The sequence below is a fragment of the Neomonachus schauinslandi genome, chromosome 2 (genome assembly GCF_002201575.2).
Source record: "Neomonachus schauinslandi chromosome 2, ASM220157v2, whole genome shotgun sequence".
NCBI lineage: Eukaryota > Metazoa > Chordata > Mammalia > Carnivora > Phocidae > Neomonachus > Neomonachus schauinslandi.
In genome coordinates, this window is record NC_058404.1 from 9,866,759 (window position 1) to 9,874,106 (window position 7,348).

Sequence of the window (7,348 nt, forward strand, 5' to 3'; positions counted from 1 at the left end):
ATGTGATTAACTTGAGGATTGTTTCATATGCATCAGTCATTTTATTTCCCTCACAGTGAATTCCTATTAGATCCTTTATTCACCTTTGAGGGGTTCTTAATTTTATGGGAAGATAAAATTGATGGCAGAGGTCTTAGATACTTAGATAATACTTAGTTTATAAAATAATTGAGGCAACCGTTCTGTGTATCAGGCTTAGACTGAACCAGTGCTTCATGAAGAGAGGAATGTCATGTTGAAAATCAAGCTCCCTAAGGCTCAGCCTGCCAAAATTTGTTTTAACAGAGAGGGCATAGCCTAGGGTAAGGACGGAGTCTAACCATTTTATAGATCTTGGTAAGAAAAGCAGGATGTAGCAGGCAGGCCAGCCTGACTGTTACAACCACCTGGGGAGAAATAAGCTTTAACACCAACTCAGGCTGCACCCCAAACCAATTAAACCAATCTCTGGTGCTAAGAATAAGGTGCCCATAGATTTTAAAATCTCTCCACTTGATTTCTCTGAACCTGCAGTCAAAGTTGAGAAACTGTCCTAGATCAAGATTCTGAGCGTTTTGAAGCCTTGTAGTCTCATCTTTTAAGAAAGTACCTTGAAACAAGTACTTTCAAGAATTTCCATCTACCTTCATTTGAAAACAAATATTTAAAAGGACTGTTTCCTCTATCCTTCCTCTTACATTTAGAACAAAAAGTTAAAATAGTTTTAAATATAGCATTTTTCTCTAAACCATGCCTTTCCAATTATAACCATTGCAAAAGCTTGTTTCATAAGTGAACGTTTCATTATCACTAAAGTGATTCAACCTGCAGTGTTCGTCTCAAAATCGTTAGTCTGAACACCTTCAGCTCTTTCAAATAACTTGCAAGGCAGCAAAAAAATACACTACAATCCTTTGAGCAGTTCTTCCTAAAAGGTAGTTGTTACTGTAAATAACTTTCACTGTCTAGAATGATGTGGCTATGCGTTAATTTTCATTTCACTTCTCTAAACTATCCCACTTTTTCCTTCCGAAGTCTCAAGTGGCCTCTAAGTATAAATGTGCTTATGAGATTGTAGGAAAAAACAAAACAACCAAAAAAAACCAAACTTCCCTTCTTCTCTTTCTAGCTGCAGTTAAAACAGAGAACTTTACGTTTATCTCATTAGAAATGATGAGTTTGCCCTGGGTCATTCCATGGCTAGCTCAGCGAGACCCTTGTAACCAACAGCACATATTTTAAAAAATGAATAGTTAAAAGCAATATGGTTGTTATACTGCCAGTTGCCTGATGGCAGGGTAGAGGTCTTTCCCTCTAAACCTACAGGGAGGAAAGATGGGGGAATATATGGTCACTGAATCTCAAAGAAACCTCCAATTAAAGGGGCCATAATAGTGAGCAGCTTCAGGGAAACTGGATCAGGAATATAGTCTTAGGTTCAAGGTTACTCTAGAGACTTCTGCAGAGAATTTGTGGATCTTCACCCAAGTCATCTAACATACCCATAGCAGATTCCTATGGCTGCTACAAATTGGCATAAACAGTCCCCCCTTTTAAGTTATTTCATTGTAGAGGAAAAAAATCCTGAAATTTTTGTTAGATCACAATACTCCCTGACAAAATAATTCTTCAGCGTTTTCAAGCCTCACCATCTGGTCAGACATAGTGAACTGTCCCTCACCATGTAATAAGCATCATTAATATTGCCATAAACCACAGGAAAACTAAAAGATTTTCTAAATGGCTTCCAAGTTTCTGCATAGATGCCCTTAATAATTCCAAAGGTAAATGATAAACAAGTTGGCAGAGTAGTTAGAAGGATCCGGAGGAAAAAAAAAAAAAAAAAAGATAACTGGTCAATCTATGTGTTCATGTTACCATTCTTTCAACTTAATGTTTTAGCTGCAGACAGACTGAAAAGTTCTTTTTTTTTTTTGAGTTTTAATTTTTTTTATTCTTATGTTAATCCCCATACATTACATCATTAGTTTTAGATGAAGTGTTCCATGATTCATTGTTTGTGCATAACACCCAGTGCTCCATGCAGAATGTGCCCTCCTCAATACCCACCACCAGGCTAACCCATCCTCCCACCCCCCTCCCCTCTAGAACCCTCAGACTGAAAAGTTCTTAACATAATCATGCTATTTTCCACATTTGCCTAAGGAAAAAAAAAATACAGCCAATTATTTCTTTTCAAACCAGAAATAGAAAATCAGTTCTCCCCCAGGTGATACTTTCAATTCTGTCTAAAAAAGCTTCCAGGGGCGCCTGGGTGGCTCAGTCGTTAAGCGTCTGCCTTCGGCTCAGGTCGTGATCCCAGGGTCCTGGGATCAAGCCCCGCATGGGGCTCTCTGCTCAGCGGAAAGCCTGCTTCTCCCTCTCCTGCTCCCCCTGCTTGTGTTCCCTCTCTTGCTGTGTCTCTCTGTCAAAGAAATAAATAAAAATCTTCAAAAAAAAAAAAAAGCTTCCAGAGCTTTCCAGAAAGTTTAAATTAAGTGGCTACCGTACACAAAGATGGTTTTATAGTTCTTGGTGGGCAAGTGTTGGAGTCAAGTTCTAATGGAAGGTCTGTGATGGTCACGGCTCTGGCCACAATCGTCACGTTGCTGCAGAAGAGAGGGGGGCATCCTTGCTGTGTGGATAAAATCCTCTCTGGCCACAAGAAATCTCCTTCAGTCCATGGTGAGTTAAAGAATCCAGCTTCCTGGAACTCGGAGGGAGCAAACAATGGGTATGGACTCTGGCAACATCATCTGGTACGAGCAAGGAGCGTGTAGGTGAACACTGAAGAGCAAGGTGCTGAGGATGAGTATGCATCCAGCCCAGTCTGCAGAGAACCTGCTGATCCTGTAGGAGGAAAAGCTCTTCGCTGTTGCCGTGATGATCAGACCCTGCACTTTGCTTGGCGATGACAACATGGGTCATGGTAAATTCATTCCTCATCAGTTTCCCACAGAGAATCCCACATGTCTCTACCCCCTCCTCCCCCCGCAGTGTTAGCACCCGCGAACAGAGCCACCACGTGGAACAGTCCGGCGATTGTAGGAGTACTTTCTGAGTTGCTCAGTGCTCCAGGGTTCCAGGACCTGTCCACCACGGGCATCTGCGCGGGTGCGACAGGTGCCGTCGGGAACACGACGGGGGAGGGCTTCTCCAAGTCAGGCACCAGCGGGTCCGCCCAGGCCAGGGTCCACCTTCCCAAACCCCCGCACAGTTTCCAGTCGCTCCTTTCCACCTCCTGGTTCCGGATCATCTCCTCAAGGCCTGGGCTTCTTCTGCCGTGCCGCCCTCTGCAGCTGCTTCTCCAGCTCCTTCCTGCTGGATGGCCGCGTTCCGGGCAAGGTCTTCCGTTTCCCTCTTCTTTTCTTCGTTATGTTCTATATATTCTTCGGTATATTATTTTAATAGCTCAGCCTTCAGCTCTCTGCTTTGGGAAGTGAAGTCTCCTTCACCTTTACTGTGTTTCTTTTCAGGAATGACGGCTGATTTGTAATCTCCATGTTTGGTCGTTTCTCAAAAAAGAGCAGGCTCTACTTTGTTATAGAGAATGAAGGCATGTTCCATGTAGCCTTCCTCAGAGTAAATGGATGCCGTTTGGATAATCTCGACTGCAGAGCCCAAGTACCGTCAGGGTGGAACGTGTTCCTTTGTCTCCACTGCGCTACCTACCTCTCTGAGAGGGCGCCCTCACCCGGGCATCGGGCGGAAGGCTCACCTCTCCATGGTCGGACATCGGGACCAAGCACTTCTGTCCCCGTGGACAACACGCGGACCACAGTCCCTTAAGATAACAAAGACGAGTTAACTTACCGCCAGGAATCTAAAGTCAAGTCGGCCCCCTGGAGACTGCAGGGAAGAATTCCTTGCTCCCCTTTCTCAGCGTCTCTAGGCTGCCTGTGTTTCTTGGCTCCCAACCCGGTCTTCAAAGCACCCGAAACCCCCGATTCCACCATCACACCACCTACTACTGCTCCGAGCTGCCTGCTCCCTTTTATAAGGACCTGGGATTACATTGAACCCACCTGGATAATCTAGGCTAATCTCCCCATCGGAAGATGCTTAACTTAATCAGACCTGCAAGCCTCCTTTTACCAGGCAGAGTATTCACAGATTCCGGGATTGGGGTGTGGAGGTCTTTGGGGGTCATTGTTAAGACGACCACGATTCCCGCCCGTCACGAAGTTACACTTAGTGCGGGACTTTTCTGCTTGAAATCAACTCAGGGATTCCACAAGAAAGGTGGGCCACTTCCGGTGACTTCTAACCCCAGCTGAGATGGAGGAGGGGCAGAGACAATTCGATGTGTACATTTTCTCACAAAACATAAGAGATACAGAACAGTGACTAAGAAGAATGGAACTAAAGATCTTGCCTTTATCACCGCAGCTTAGAAATCCCTGCATCCATGCAAGGCTTTCTACGTGTCAATCACTGCGTGAGGCGCTTGATACCCGCTGCCTCGTGTAACACTCGCCCGGAGGGCTCTCGGCTACCAAAGAATAAACAGAACCAGAGTTTAAGTAATGTGGCCGCAGTCTTTTTTTTCTTCTCTCTTTTTTTTTATTCTTATGTTAATCCCCATACATTACATCATTAGTTTTAGATGAAGTGTTCCATGATTCATTGTTTGTGCATAACACCCAGTGCTCCATGCAGAACATGCCCTCTTTAATACCCATCACCAGGCTAACCCATCCTCCCAACCCCCTCCCCTCTAGAACCCTCAGTTTGTTTTTCAGAGTCCATCCTCTCTCATGGTTCGTCTACCCCTCCGATTTCCCCCCTTCATTCTTCCCCTCCTACTACCTTCTTCTTCTTTTTTTTTTTTCTTAACATATATTGCATTATTTGTTTCAGAGGTACAGATCTGAGATTCAACAATCTTGCACAATTCACAGCGCTTACCAGAGCACATACCCTCCCCAGTGTCTATCACCCAGTCACCCCATCCCTCCCACCCCACCCCCCACTCCAGCAACCCTCAGTTTGTTTCCTGCAATTAAGAATTCCTCATATCAGTGAGATCATATGGCCACAGTCTTAAAGCGAGGGGGCGGCAAGGCTGGGACTCTCCTCCTTGCCCACCAGAGCCACGTGATTGCCGCTGCACGTGAAGCTGTGGGAGGCGCGAGGAAGGGGGACCGAGCCCCACAGCAGGGCGCAGCAAACCCCCGCTCCTGCCCGAGCCCAGCGGCTGCTCGGCTGAAAGGGAATGCAGTCGCCTCGGAAGGGAAACATCTCGCTCCCCCGACTCTTCTTCCTTCCTCACTGCTCTGAGTCCCAGAGGAAAAACATTTGCTTCTTCCAAGAGATTTGAGGATAACAATCATCCAGACCGACTCCTCACTCTTGGGAGCATTTCCCGACACAGGGTTTTCCTGAAAACTGCATCACCTTGCCTCCTCCCCGCGATGACTTTGACCTTTCAGTATCTCTAAGTCCCCTCCTCTGTGAAACTGCTTTTGCCACCCTGGGTGAATCTGACAGTTCTTTCTGTTGTTTGTTTCCTTTTTTTTTTTTTTAATACACTTCGTTGAAATATAATTTATATAAACGGCATCCATAGTGAAGAGCGCATTTCATAGTGTCTTGATAAATGTCCGCACCCATGTGAGCACCACCCAAATCAACATATAGAATAGTTCCATTACTTCAAAAATTCCTTCCTGCACCTTCCCAGCCGATCCTGCTCCAGCCCCAGTCCTAGGCAACTCATCTGTTTTCTGTCACTATATTAGGCTTTTCTTGAGTTTAATGTGAACAGAATCATATGGAACATAATCTTTTATGTCTGGCTTCTTTTACTCAGTGTAGTGTTTTTTGACATCCATGTTATTGCATTCTTCAGTAATTAATTCATTTTGTATTGCATTTTTAAGAACTTAGAAGACATAGATGCAAAGGCTATATTGGACTTCATAGCACTGGGCTCTGAAGAAACAAAACTTGCTATAAACTTACAATATTTTACCCACAGAATTTAACAAAAAAATATGTTTACATTGAGTGTTTTGTAATCCCTATAATTATTTTATTAAAAATGCACAGGCTCCTCAGCTAATAAGTTACAGAATTCTATATACTAAATGACTCCTTCCAAGCAAAGGGTAGTTTTAACAATTGATTAATTTGAGTTACCTTTGGTGTTTTTATTTAGTACTTTTAAAATAAAATAAAAATGGTATATCCTGTAATATTTGCAAGGCCATTACAGTACACTCTAAATATAATTTAAGGATTATAAAGCATGTAACATTTAATCAAAGATCAGTTGTGTAAATACATATTCAGATATTTAATCATTTGCTTATACTGGAAATGGCAATTTAATGGGTTATGTGCCTGATGTTATTTGTTGATACTCAGCATATTTCACACCATCCTGAACTCTGCTGTGTGCAAGGCATCAATCCATCAATCCTGGAAACTTCACTTGCATGTCTTTCTTGCTGGGAAGATTGTGGATAGACACTGCCAAGAATCTGTGGCTTTAGGAAAGTAGAAGAGATTATTCTCAAGTGGCAACTGCAAGCAGGTGCATGGGTGTCGGCAACTTGCTGAGCTGGGATTCTGCCCAGATTCTGGATGCCCTGGTGAGATTGCACTGCTTTAGTATAATCACAGTTAAGACCACGGAGAGTGGCTTCCCTACACTCTCTGAATTTCTGTATTTTTTCACTTCTCAAATTTTTCAAATGATTTTGTTAGCCTCTCCTTTCCTGCATGGAAAGTATTACCAGTAATAGAAAGCAGCAAAGTTATGGCATCCTAATATCTAAAGAAAAAGAAAAAAGATAGTCTGCACAAGTTTAGCTTTCCTTTAACTCATCAGCTAGCTGAAGGTCATAATGTAACCAAGACAACTGAAAACCAAAGTGACAAGTCCCTAAATCAAAAGGTAGAAAAAGAAACTTCTACCTTTGGAGAAGGAGAAGAAAAGGTGACTGCCATGGAAATGGGTAAGAAGAAATCAGCTAAAATAAAGGCTGAGTGTGGTGAGCAGATTAGTTTAGAATTTCACCTGAGAGTCCTACAAATAAGGATTTCACACTCACAGAAATTTCTTCCTCATGGTTTTGCATCTTTTGCTGACTTAAAAGCCTGGGACCACAACAGAAGACCACAGAAAGCTCTCTTAACACCAGGAATACTGTTGGGTGAGTATTAAAAGCAAAACCTATCTGTAGTCAGTGGATGGGTAGACAATTCTTCTTACCTCTAAGGGCCAGGCGAAGATCCACTGCTACTACGAGAAAGGTAGAAGCAAAAGCCAACATAAGCAAAGAAAACCAAACCAAACCAAAACAAAATCTTATCGACCCAAAATCCTACAACAGTACGAAGAAAAGTTCTGCTAAAATCCAAG

General features: G+C 43.2%; 1 pseudogene; it reads right to left on the reverse strand.

The window, feature by feature from the left end:
* Positions 1–2,473: 2,473 nt before the first annotated feature.
* Positions 2,474–3,715, reverse strand: LOC110584116 (annotated as a pseudogene).
* Between the last annotated feature and the right edge of the window lie 3,633 nt (positions 3,716–7,348).